This window comes from Zea mays, chromosome 2 (assembly GCF_902167145.1).
Source record: "Zea mays cultivar B73 chromosome 2, Zm-B73-REFERENCE-NAM-5.0, whole genome shotgun sequence".
NCBI lineage: Eukaryota > Viridiplantae > Streptophyta > Magnoliopsida > Poales > Poaceae > Zea > Zea mays.
The window spans coordinates 239,121,593-239,135,169 of NC_050097.1; the positions used below are offsets into that span (position 1 = coordinate 239,121,593).

Genomic DNA, 13,577 nt, shown 5'->3' on the forward strand with positions numbered 1-13,577 from the left:
CTGGGCTTGCATCCATGGCCGCGAATCTCACCCACAAAGCTTCCATCCATGGCTGTCGCGACCAATCCATGGCAGCCACGTCCCGGTCCCCGTACCTTGGGCAAATGTGTTTCTATGTTTCCTGAGTTGTGTTGGCTAGCCCATGATATAAAGTGATCATTGCCTATCTATTACTTAGATTGATTAATTGTCTATTATTTACTATTTATTTATTACTGATATTTTATTGTTGTTATTGTTGTACTCTTGACCTTTGTAAATGCTATTGCTCATTCTTTTTTAAAGCAGTCTGCTTCACTAGGCACTAAATATGTTGTAATTTTTAGCAATGGCATGCTGCATCATTTTTTGTAGAAATATTCAAATCGTGTCCTTTTGATTTTGCTCTGGAAGACAAATGGATCTAGGTTCTGGGTTGTGTTTAAGCAATGTAGTGGTGAAACAACTAAATTAAAATAACAAAATTTATGTATAGATAGGATCACAAATGTATTAAGTGTTTCCGTTGCAAAGCACGGGCACTCACCTAGTAGAAACTATAAAAGTGTGTAATACCTAAATTGTGGATGACAAAAGAGAAGGGTTAATCTCCTTACTAGGTAAATACCCGTGTGTTGCAACGGAAAAAGAACAGTACAACAATAACATATTCATGACCATATGTTGTGTTGTTAATTAAAATTAAACTATGTATACAACTTTATAGTAGTGCCACACACGTTTTAAATATAGTACAATGTCCGTACGTGGTGATGACACAAATTATTCAATAAAATGTTAGTACACAATAATTACACAAAAACTAACAACACATATTATCATCAACCTCAAGAAACATATTGTCATCCATTTCAATATCCTTTTCATAACTGTTGCCGTTCTTTCTATAGTCAGATAAACCTTTTTCACATAAGCATCACCCTCTTTACATGAACCCTCTTAGAACCCCAACGTGCAGTCCAGTTATTCTCACAAAGACGCAAACTGCACGGGCGACAGCTGACACCCTTCCGTTGTGTAAAACCCAGACCAACTGCGCACATCAGGAACATCCTAATATGGCACTGTTGTTGGGGAAAAAACTAAACTGACACACGATCTATACTGCTGAAGTACTGCACATGTTTCTTTGTGCAATACATCAATCGACTTTACCACCTTGCACAATGCTCCATGGCCAACTGCTCTTCAATATCCAGAAAGAACGAATAATGCTAGAGAGACCACAGGACAAACTTGCATCCCAACTAACTGAAAATGCAAGCAACAGATATACTGCTCCTGAAATTCAGAAGCACTTCATGTGGACGATGCCCGGACCAGATTCGTCATACCCTTCCTTGGAGATCCACATCTACAACACAATAACAAGACTAAGTCAAATTTCAAATACAATAGCTTGCAGAGCAAGCAAAAACGTCTCATTTAGATTTTGAGAGGGTAACAACCTGCTGGAAGGTACTGAGGGAGGCCAGAATGGAACCACCAATCCAAACACTGTACTTCCTCTCTGGCAGAGCAACCACCTTCACCTTCATGCTGCTGGGGCAAGTGCAGTAATCTCCTTGCTCATGCGGTCACTAATACCAGGGAACATAGTGGAGCCACCACTGAGGACAACATTACCGTACAGATCCTTTCTGATATCGATGTCACACTTCATGATGGAGTTGTACGTGGCATGGATGCTAGCAGATTCCATGCCAATGAAGGATGGCTGGAATAGAACCTCAGGGCACATAAACCTTTATGCACCGATTGTGATAACCTGGCCATCGGGCATCTCGTAGCTCTTCTCAACACTGGAGCTGGTCCTGGCAGTCTCCAGCTCTTGTTCATAATCAAGGGCAACGTAGACAAGTTTTTCCTTGATGTCGCTGACAATTTCTCGATCGACAGTCATAGTGAAGGAGTAACCCCTCTCAGTAAGGATCTTCATCAGGTTGTCGGTAAGGTCATGACCAGCAAGGTCCAATCGAAGAATAGCATGAGGAAGCGTGTACCCTTCGTAGATAGGGACGGTGTGGCTCACACCATCACCAGAGTCGAGCACAATACCTGCAGAAAGATTCCTATCACTGACTACACTATTATTTGAATGCTGATATGAAACAGATTTAATGCAGTAACATACCCGTTGTTCGACCACTGGCGTACAGGGAAAGAACGGCCTGGATGGCCACATACATTGCTGGGCAGTTGAATGTCTCGAACATAATCTGGGTCATCTTCTCCCTGTTTTCCTTGGGGTTCAGAGGAGCCTCGGTCAGCGGTATAGGGTGCTCCTCAGGTTCCACACGAAGCTCATTGTAGAAGATGTGGTGCCAGATCTTCTCCATGCCATCCCAGTTGCCGACTATGCCATGCTCAATTGGGTACTTTAGTATCAGAATACCTCTTTTGGACTGAGCTTCGTCGCCCACATATGCATCCTTTTGGCCCATGCCCACCATCACACCAGTGTGGCATACTCTATAAGTCTTCAATGCTAAGAAAGACAGCTCTCGATGCGTCGTCACCAGCGAAACCTGCCTATGTTTGGCATCAAGATCACATCAGTTTATTAAATCAGAAATGAATAAACAGGCAAAAGGAAACTGAAACACATGAAGAGCTCAAGAATTTACATGCTGACCAAGTCGATGTCATGGACTATTGGACTGTCCATGAAAGAGCTCATCAAGGCTGGGCACCCATCATTCTCATCCTCCCGAGGATGAAATTGTTCCTTCTCTGTAATCAGAGAACAAATACAACCCATTATTACGAGAAATGTACAATATAAATAAGTTCTTTCCTTCCTCTAATGTCCTTTTAATGTACAGTTGTAGCAAACTACTAAAAATGGAAGCTCAAATATTATCAAGAGATTGTTAGCAAACTGTTAAAATGGAACTACAAGAATCATCAAGAGGCCATTCATAGCATCTGAGCATCAATTCGTATGGAAATAAAGGAAAATCACACTCACAGAATCTCTAGTTTACCGTCAAAGCACCACACGCCAGACCAGCTGCATTGGATGGATCCCAATGTTGGACGCCATGGGGATCAGCCTCCACCCTCACCTTCAGTTCCAACAGTGCTAGTACTGGCAGTCACAAATCACCAGACCGAATTTTCAATGAACACGGTCGCCACCAATACCATGCCCCAGGAGCAGACTTCCCTCTGCGAAATAGGTCATAGTTACCTTCACCGTTGATCGAAGCCTCGTCGTGGCTTGCCTATGCCTGGAGAAGCACCATGAAGAAGGAAAACAACAGCCAGATCCTAGAGTCGTGGCGAAGCTGTCGTCGCACACCCATTGCAACGGGAGCGCCTCTTCCTGGAGAATAGCAACCCATGTCAATGGGAGGCTTCTGGAAAGGTAGCAGCACTAATATATCTATGATGCAAAATTTAATCTAGCATACAATAGACGTTAGACGTGGTATTGCGTCTCATAAAGCAGCTTTGTGCACTATGACACAGAATATTAACGTCCAACTAATGCACTGCAAGTTAAAAGCAGTTGAAATTTTGCCTATTGTTAAAAGAAATGTAGTAAACAGTTGGCTCAAACATGCCTCATAACACAACGTTGATGATTAGAGAGCGACTCAAACCACTGCATGATGAAGATCTCTTGTGAGAGAGAGAAAAATTAAAAGTTCATTAGGCATCATAGTGATACAATAACTTTGAAATTTCAAATGAAACCCTTCTTATGTTTTGAGTTGCATGTCTTGGACCACCACATAGGTTGCCAATGTCGGCACCAGGGGCATGTACCAATACAATATATTACACGGCAAATTCAGAGCAGTTCCTTTAAGCCACTGTCATAAACAGCAAGATAGAAGCAATAATCAAATATTTGTATCTAAATGAAACTTTAAGATAGTACAAGGAGAAAAGAAAACGAAACAGAAAATCCATATGCACAATGTTTAACAAACTTGCCTCATTTAGAGGATGCATATACATATAACCTAATAAGGCATCTAGAATGAGATAATGAAAACATCATGTATAGGGTGTGTTTGGATTGTGCCTACGCGTGCCCAATCAAAACATTGGTCAGTAACCGTAGGTAGAATAGGGTTTAGAATTCTAGTCGTGTTTTGTTATGCCCAACGTCGTGCGACCAATGCGCAGTACATTTAGGCTAATGCCTAGCTGATTCCTGGGCCGCCTAAAATTGGCCAGCCAACCATTTGGCATAGCACGGAAAAAGGGAGCAATCGAAAGCACCCAAAGTGCACAATATCAGTTTATTGTATATAAATAATCGCTAGTAGTATTTGGTTCAAAAAATTGATAATAGAACACTAGAACATCAATACATACAGCTGCAATAATTGGTGTCTGGAGAAGCAACTATTCCATGTCAACCAAGCGCCTCTCCCTTCCTTCTTCCGCACCCGCTCGCTAGCCGAAACAACAGGCTAAGGGATAGGGTATAGTAATACCCGGTAGGGCTGTTAGCAGTGTTGTTTAGTTGCCAGAAAACAATACAGATCACGCTTAATCTAGATGATTCTTCATTAAGTGAACAGGTAGCTAAACCAGATTACTGCTACAAACAACTTAGACAATATTCTAATTCGTTATAATCATCTGGTTATAGAGCATCTTCACCTCTCCATTTTATTCGCTGGTGGTGCACATAACTGCCCTTATTTCAGAACAGTTGTATAGTAAAAAATCATGACTCATATATGTATAGCAGGAGTGTATTTGGATGTTACAACACCAAAGTCACTGGATACTCCTCTCAAAGTTATGTATGCTAATCCCATGCTTTTGCGACAACAAAATATTGAATACGTCTGCATAATGATAAGTCAAAAATAGATCATGTCTACATTAGAGAGTGTGCACATACCTAATGTTTGACAGCATGGGACCATTCAAGGCAGTCGCTAAGTGCTGGTTGATCCTTAGGTGCAGTTGACAAAACAGATGAACATGAAGTCTCCGTAAAGTCAAAACCTCCAGCCAAGAACTTCCTCGAGCAGCGAGATGTGAGATACATAGGAGCTTGTTGTGTAGGGGGTGTACTCCATATCCTTGCTGAAAATTCTATAACTTCAACAGAGCAAGGTGATGAAACCTCCATAAGTATATAAAAGTGGTAATTAAGCAACAAATCAGAAAAACTTCCTTCCTCGATACATGGATGGGACAGTCTGTTATAATTGTGCTTAAGGTATCTTGTGTTCACTATGACTGTAAAAGAAAAATCAATGTTCTATAGTGGTTTATTTCAAACCAAAAGGTCAACTAAGAGAGTGTTCACTATGGCTGTAAAAATAAATTCAGTGTTCTGCATACCCATGGTACACTAACACCTCTTCCTTGTTAATAACAAATTCTTTTGACTCATGAGCATACATATTGTAAGGAAACTGGACCCCGGGCCTTTTGGCTAATTAAGTTTTGGTGTTTGATGAACAACACAATCCGTGAACTAATAAGTTTTCTAGTGTTTGTGTTTGTAGTTCACAGGATGCGAAGAGAATTGGACCAAGGCAATGAGGATGCAACACCTCAAAAGAAGACATAAAAAGATGCATAGAAGTCCAAGACTCAAGAACAAAGAAGCCCGAAGAAATCAGCGAAGAAATCCAAGAAAGGGCTGTCAGCCAGCGCCAGGTGGCGCACCGGACATCGGTGTCCGGTGTGCACCGGACTGTCCGGTGAGGCACCGGACAGTCTGCGCAGAGAGGCCGCAGAAAGGCGCTCTCTGGCTGTAGCACCGGACTGTCCGGTGTGCACCGGACTGTCCGGTGTGCCAACGGGCAGAAAGGCAACGGTCGGATCCAACGGTCGACTGCTACAGGCGCCAACGGTCGGCTGACGTGGCGTGCACCGGACATCTACTGTTCAGTGTCCGGTGGTGCACCGGACTGTCCGGTGCACCCGTCGACAGAAAGCTGCTGCTTTCTGTCCAACGGCTAGTTGGGGGTGTGGAGGCTATAAATACCACCCCAACCGGCCATTCTCTAGTGTGGGAGCCCAAGCAACATACCAAGACACATAGTGCACATTTCCAAGAGCTCAAACACCCAAGTGCTTAATAGAATCACTCGGTGATTAGCGTAGGTGCTTTGCGAAGTGCTTAGGTTAGTTAGACCGCTTTAGCGCTTGCTCTAGGTGAACCCTAGTTAGTTGAGTGAGTTTTGTAAAACCACACAACCCCTCGGCTCTTGCGCGAGCCGTTGTAATCGTACCGAGTGGGGCGAGAGTCTTGCGAGACCGTGACAACCGCGTTTGTGTCACGGCCGCCACCGTGTACCGGAGGGAACGAGGCCCGCGGCGTTTTGGCCGGAAGCTCGATAGTGGAGACGGCGAGGAGCGTCCGAGAGGAGCCGGAAGCGGAGCACCACTTGCGCGTGGAGAAGGCCCGTGGCTCTCTACGGAGTTACTCGACCGTGGTGCTTGGCCCTCGCGTGGGCTTCCCTTTGCGTAGGGGCACCAACGAGGATTAGTCGGGACCTTGCGTGGTTCCGGATACCTCGGTAAAAATACCGGCGTCATCCACGAGAGTTTGCTTCTCTACTTAGCTCTTTACATTCCGCATTTATATTAAGCATTTAAGTTTCAATCTTATTGCCATACTTATTTAGTGTAGATTGAAACTTAGCCTTTGCGGTAGAGATAGCAACACTTAGACAAAACCTAGTTTGCACATTCTAGTTTTGATTATTTGCATAGGTTTTGCTCTAGGGATTTAATTGTGGCCTAGTTTAGTAAAAGTTTTAGAAGTCCTAATTCACCCCCCCCCCCTCTTAGGCGTCACCCGTTTCCTACAATTGGTATCAGAGCCCGGTTTGGCTCATTTGAAACGCTTTAGCTTCACCGCTAAAAGAGCCGACGCTTTTTAGAGGAAAGGATGGATACCCATAGGCCACCACACTTCGACGGCACTAACTTCCCATATTATAGTGCTAGAATGGCTTGTTACCTAGAGGCCGTTGATCTAGGTGTTTGGAGAGTCACTCGTGACGGGATGAAACCCCTCAAGAATCCCGAGAAACCCACCACGAGTGAGGAAAAAGAAATCCATTTAAATGCTAGAGCCAAAAATTGCTTGTATGAATCTCTTAGCATGGATATTTTTAACCAAGTATTTACCTTGAAAACTGCTAATGAGATTTGGCTAAAATTGCATGAGCTCCATGACGGCACATCCAATGTTCGTGAGCAAAAACATTGCCTAGTCTTAAATGAGTATAATTCTTTTGCTATGAAAGATGATGAGCTTGTTAGAGACATGTATTCTCGTTTGAATCTAATAATCAATGAGCTCAACTCTATTGGCATTAATAAGCTAGGCGATGCGGACATTGTGAGGAAGATTATCTCCCTGCTACCACAACGAAGATATGGGAGCATCATCACCATCCTTCACAACATGGAGGACTTGAGCAACATGACCCCGACCATTGTGATTGGGAAAATCGCGGCCTTTGAGATGTCGCGAAAAATGAGTCGGGGAGAGGAGCCAACTTCCTCAAGACCATATGCTTTTGCATGTGATGAAAGAAAGGGCAAAAAGAAGGCTCCCACTCCAAGTTCCTCAAGCGAAGAAGAGGAAGAAGAAGAAGGAAGTGATGATGATAAAGATAATCAACCGTGCACATCATCCTCCGAGGACGAAGAGACAATCCGACGCGTCGGAAAGGTAATGGGGATGATCCGCAAGATTAATCTAATGGGTGTGCCCCTGCAGGTCGAGGATCTTCTCTTTAACATTGACAGGAAAAAGCAAAGGAAGAGAGGATGCTTCGCATGTGGGGAGAAGGGCCACTTCAGGGACAACTGTCCAAATATGGCCAAGCCCAAAAAGGAGAGGAGCAAAGGCAAGGCGCTAACAAGTGTTAGAACATGGGATGATTCTTCAAGTGAAGATGAACCTCCAAGGACGCGCAGCCACCGGTCCTCATCACGATCATCACGGTCATCACACAAATGCCTTATGGCAAGAGGTAACAAAAGCATTCCATCCTCTAGTGATGAAAGTAGTAGTGATGAAGGTGAGGGAAAGGCCTCTCTAGAAGAACTTGCGGAAGCCGTTAATTTTTTCCAGGATGTTTGCACTAAGCAAAAGGCTCAACTTAAAACTTTGAAAAATAAGTTGGTCAGCTCTCAAAATGATTACAAAGGTTTGCTAGAAAAATTTGAAACTTTTGCAAACTTAAATAGTGAGCTATCAACTAAAATTGAGCTATTAGAATCTAGTGCTCCATCCACTGCTACCGATGATAGCCTTATTAAAAGGAATGAAAAACTTAAGGCTAAGTTAGCTAGCTCCCAAGAAGCTATTGAAAATTTGCTAGAGAAAATGGAAATTCTTAGCATACACAATAATGAGCTAACTACTAAGCTAGAAAACATTTGTAGCACCCCAGCAGCATCTTTAGTTGAAATACCTGAAATAATTAAGAAAGATGCTTCTACTTCCTGCTTTGATTTAATTGATGATTCTAACCCCTGCAACCAAGTTGTTGTTGAGAATATTGTTGTAGAGACATGTTCGGATGAGGTTGCAAAGGAAAATGAACAATTAAAGCAAGAAGTGGCTCGTCTTGGCAAGGCTTTGTATGACAAGAAAGGCAAAGCTAAACAAATTCGACCTCCACAGGATAACACCACTGCGGGAGTGAACAAGCCTGTAGAGGGAGAAACTGTGATTTGTAGGCTGTGCCACAAGGAAGGCCACAAGTCTTTCCAATGCAAGGCGATGACCGGGGATAAACAAAGGCAAAAGCTCAAGCAAAAGCCATCAAGCAAAATCTCCAACACCTACATCAAAAAGGTGAACAAAAAGGATGCTACACCATATTTGATCAAGAAGAAAAAGAACGGAAAGGTGATAGCAATAAAGGCTAACAAGCAAGCCAACAAAGGAAAGGGGGCCAAACGCATCTGGGTGCCAAAGGAGATAATTTCAAACATGAAAAGCACCAAGAAGGTTTGGATCCCGAAAGGGAAGTGAGTGGACCGAAGGTCCTCGGGAAATTTGGAGACTTGGCAAAGTTGGGATGTATATCATGGGATACATCATATTGGATCAAGTTTAGTGCCAAGTGGGTTAGTGAAAACTTTGGACCCAAATTTCCCACCCATGACTAAGGTAACTAGTTTTATTGTATTCACTATTTTTACAATTGGTACCTATTTATCTTTTATCTAGTTTACCTTTCTTGCCTAGTATTACATTTGTTATGTACTTTTGTTCAAAATCATGCATACTAGGTAAATCCTATGGTAGGATTGCTTGTTCTTAATTCATACTCTTAAGCAAACCTACATGGCTTAAAATGTTTATTTAAGTATGGCACATAGCTTTTATATCACTCCATAGTAAATGATGCATCAACTGAAAATTTTTGATTTCTACAAGTGTATCATTTAACTTATATGTGCCAAAGTTAGGATTATGGATAATTTGCCCCTCTTGATATCAAATCAAAGTGCATGTCTCCTACAAGTATTCAAAACTTGTATGCACACCTTTAGGGGGAGGTTACTCTATAATCTAACACCTTGAGACTAACACCTTTTCAAGTCTATTTCATGTGATAGTCTCATTGTAAGGAAAAAGAAGTCCCCGGAGAAAGACAAAAATCTTCCACTGCAAAATCTCCAAGAACTCTCATGTCTCTCAAGTTCGCCATCGACCTACAATTGGTCTTCAATTGGTATCTTTTGAGACTACATTTAATATCATTTACATGTCTTCTCCAATAGTTGATTAGACTATATTTCATATCATATGCTTCCCTGTTGCCAAAAAAAAAATGCATAAGTGGTTAACTCATATTCTGTTACCTATGCATAAGGGAAGTTAGTCTTTTCAAATCATGTCTTGCACCTCTAATTTTCACATGTTTTTTCCTAAGTAGAGGATCTCTGTCAGGGGGAGTATTTCTTCATCTCTAAAGGGGGGAAAAACTCTTTCCAAAGGAGAATACTCATTTAGGGGGAGTAATTTTTTTGAGAAACTCCTACTCATGGTATCTTTCATGATCTCCAAGTGGTATCTTTCATGGCTTAATTTAATATCCTTCAAGTGATATCATTTGTTGAGGGCAAGCTTTTACTTCCTACATGCTTTTAATGTCTTCCTTTTCGGTGGTTGATGCCAAAGGGGGAGAAGTTTAGGGACCAAAGCAATGAAAACTATATCAAACACCAAACACCACCAATTTAAAATTTTATATCTACAAATGGTTTTTCAAGTGGTTTTGGTTGTTTGGTCCAAAAATAGGAAGTAAGTGAATTATGGAGTTAGGAGGAGGCTTAAGTCCATAATATCACATTGAGGGACAATCATGCATCTTAGCAAGTAGATTACACATTTTCATTCAAATACTTGTATTATTTGCTTGCTTTGGTTGTGTTGTCATCAATCACCAAAAAGGGGGAGATTGTAAGGAAACTGGACCCCGGGCCTTTTGGCTAATTAAGTTTTGGTGTTTGATGAACAACACAATCCGTGAACTAATAAGTTTTCTAGTGTTTGTGTTTGTAGTTCACAGGATGCGAAGAGAATTGGACCAAGGCAATGAGGATGCAACACCTCAAAAGAAGACATAAAAAGATGCATAGAAGTCCAAGACTCAAGAACAAAGAAGCCCGAAGAAATCAGCGAAGAAATCCAAGAAAGGGCTGTCAGCCAGCGCCAGGTGGCGCACCGGACATCGGTGTCCGGTGTGCACCGGACTGTCCGGTGAGGCACCGGACAGTCTGCGCAGAGAGGCCGCAGAAAGGCGCTCTCTGGCTGTAGCACCGGACTGTCCGGTGTGCACCGGACTGTCCGGTGTGCCAACGGGCAGAAAGGCAACGGTCGGATCCAACGGTCGACTGCTACAGGCGCCAACGGTCGGCTGACGTGGCGTGCACCGGACATCTACTGTTCAGTGTCCGGTGGTGCACCGGACTGTCCGGTGCACCCGTCGACAGAAAGCTGCTGCTTTCTGTCCAACGGCTAGTTGGGGGTGTGGAGGCTATAAATACCACCCCAACCGGCCATTCTCTAGTGTGGGAGCCCAAGCAACATACCAAGACACATAGTGCACATTTCCAAGAGCTCAAACACCCAAGTGCTTAATAGAATCACTCGGTGATTAGCGTAGGTGCTTTGCGAAGTGCTTAGGTTAGTTAGACCGCTTTAGCGCTTGCTCTAGGTGAACCCTAGTTAGTTGAGTGAGTTTTGTAAAACCACACAACCCCTCGGCTCTTGCGCGAGCCGTTGTAATCGTACCGAGTGGGGCGAGAGTCTTGCGAGACCGTGACAACCGCGTTTGTGTCACGGCCGCCACCGTGTACCGGAGGGAACGAGGCCCGCGGCGTTTTGGCCGGAAGCTCGATAGTGGAGACGGCGAGGAGCGTCCGAGAGGAGCCGGAAGCGGAGCACCACTTGCGCGTGGAGAAGGCCCGTGGCTCTCTACGGAGTTACTCGACCGTGGTGCTTGGCCCTCGCGTGGGCTTCCCTTTGCGTAGGGGCACCAACGAGGATTAGTCGGGACCTTGCGTGGTTCCGGATACCTCGGTAAAAATACCGGCGTCATCCACGAGAGTTTGCTTCTCTACTTAGCTCTTTACATTCCGCATTTATATTAAGCATTTAAGTTTCAATCTTATTGCCATACTTATTTAGTGTAGATTGAAACTTAGCCTTTACGGTAGAGATAGCAACACTTAGACAAAACCTAGTTTGCACATTCTAGTTTTGATTATTTGCATAGGTTTTGCTCTAGGGATTTAATTGTGGCCTAGTTTAGTAAAAGTTTTAGAAGTCCTAATTCACCCCCCCCTCTTAGGCGTCACCCGTTTCCTACACATATGACATCTTGGGCCTTGATAACCTACCATATATAAAGTTCACTAAAAATTCTAGAAAAATAACAAATGCTTATTCCATAAGTGTGTTGAACAAAAATGTTACCTTCTCTAATTGTTGATCATACACATGATGTTAAGCAGAAAAACAGACACCAAGTGTTCCCAACTGCGTTCACTAAAAACACGGATAGAAGGTGAAGCCCCATGACCCTCAGGGTTCCCTGTGTTTTATGAATCAGCAGCAGAAGATTATAGTATATCAATTAGGAAATTAAACAAATAAGCAATTAGAAACTTACATAACTATCTATAAGTTTTCGAAGTCCCAAGTGTAGTGGCCTCCTCTTGTTCCCAATCCCCTCAATGGAGATGAAGCTACGGGGGCGACTTGCCAGCCAGCCTGGCGGACGACATCCTCCATGTCACCCTCGGCACACAAATAGGCGTGCATGGCCTTGGACGGGCTTGGGAACAGCTCGACCACGCACATGAGGAAGTCGAAGTAGCATATCCAGTCACACCACCACATCGTACCACCCATCCAGGCTCTCTAGGTTGTGGACCTCGGACTACGACATTCGGTGTAGTGCACCGCCAAGTTGTTGCCGGTGTCGGACTGGCCAAAGACAAAGTTGTCTGTGCAGAAGATCTGGCCGTAGGGGCCCGTGCGGAAGGCGTCCATGGTGCCAGGTTCAAGGTCCATGAGCACCGATGCGACCGGACTTGCGACGACGGTCGGGGTCGACGACGCAGCGGCTGCGTGTGCGTGGATGAGCGAGGGAGGGGCGCTAAATGCCGGCGAGGATTGGGGGAGCGGTTGCATATCCACGACAGCATGCGCTCCCGCATGTCCACCGCCTTGTGCCACCGCTCCGCGACGGTGAGGGCCAGCGCTCCAAATCCACTGGCGGCGTGGGATTGAGGTCGTCCATCGCATCTAGGTCAGGCTCCAGCCGCCGGAGGTGGTGGCTGCGGCATGGCGAAGGAGGTGAGGAATGGAAGGGGGAGGCGCGGACGATGATCTGATTTAGAGGTGCGGGAGGGGAGAGGGGCAAGGGCGAGTGGTGGTGGTGGTCGTCGCCGGCGGCGGCGGCAGCGGCAGCGGAGGGTCCGGAGCCGGGGCTCGGGAGGCCCCATGGCGCGCTGGCCTACAGCGGGCCGAGCACGAGCGACGGCGGGGACCACCGGGAAAGCGTGCGACGCGAAATCGGCGGACGCGGTCGCGCGTTGGGAGCGCAGCGTGGCAGAACACAAGTGTGGACGCCTACGATAATGTCTTATAGAATAGAAATGACATTAAAATTTTCTAGGGTCCAAACAATAATTTTTTTCCGAGAAAGGGCCAAAATGCAAAAAAAATCGGTCGCTTGTAGAGATGGAGCAGGCTGCTTTGAAAGTGCCGAGCCTAGCAGCCCAAGAATGACTGAAGCCATCGTATTTTAACGTTCTGCAGTTTTATTCTTGAAAACAGTGGGTGTGGTCTGGCGGCCTGACCTAATTGATTTTGTGGGGTGTGTCAAGGATTATTGGTAGCCATTAGGCTTGCGGTTTTTTTTTTATAAAATTTTGTTGGTAGATACTAGCAGCTACCTTTGTTTGTGCCTGCCTTTAATGATTGTGGTGTAAAGGTTTGAAATGTGTTTCTACAACTATACTAATTAAATAAGGTCTATCATAACGTCTACATATGTGATATAGAAACTATAAAAGTGTGTAATACCCAAGTTGTGGATGATAAA

The 13,577-nt window shown here is 44.4% G+C and overlaps 1 pseudogene; it reads right to left on the reverse strand.

Annotated features, from left to right (window-relative positions):
• Nucleotides 1–1,273: 1,273 nt before the first annotated feature.
• On the reverse strand, nucleotides 1,274–12,541 carry LOC103648240 (actin-66-like; annotated as a pseudogene).
• Between the last annotated feature and the right edge of the window lie 1,036 nt (nucleotides 12,542–13,577).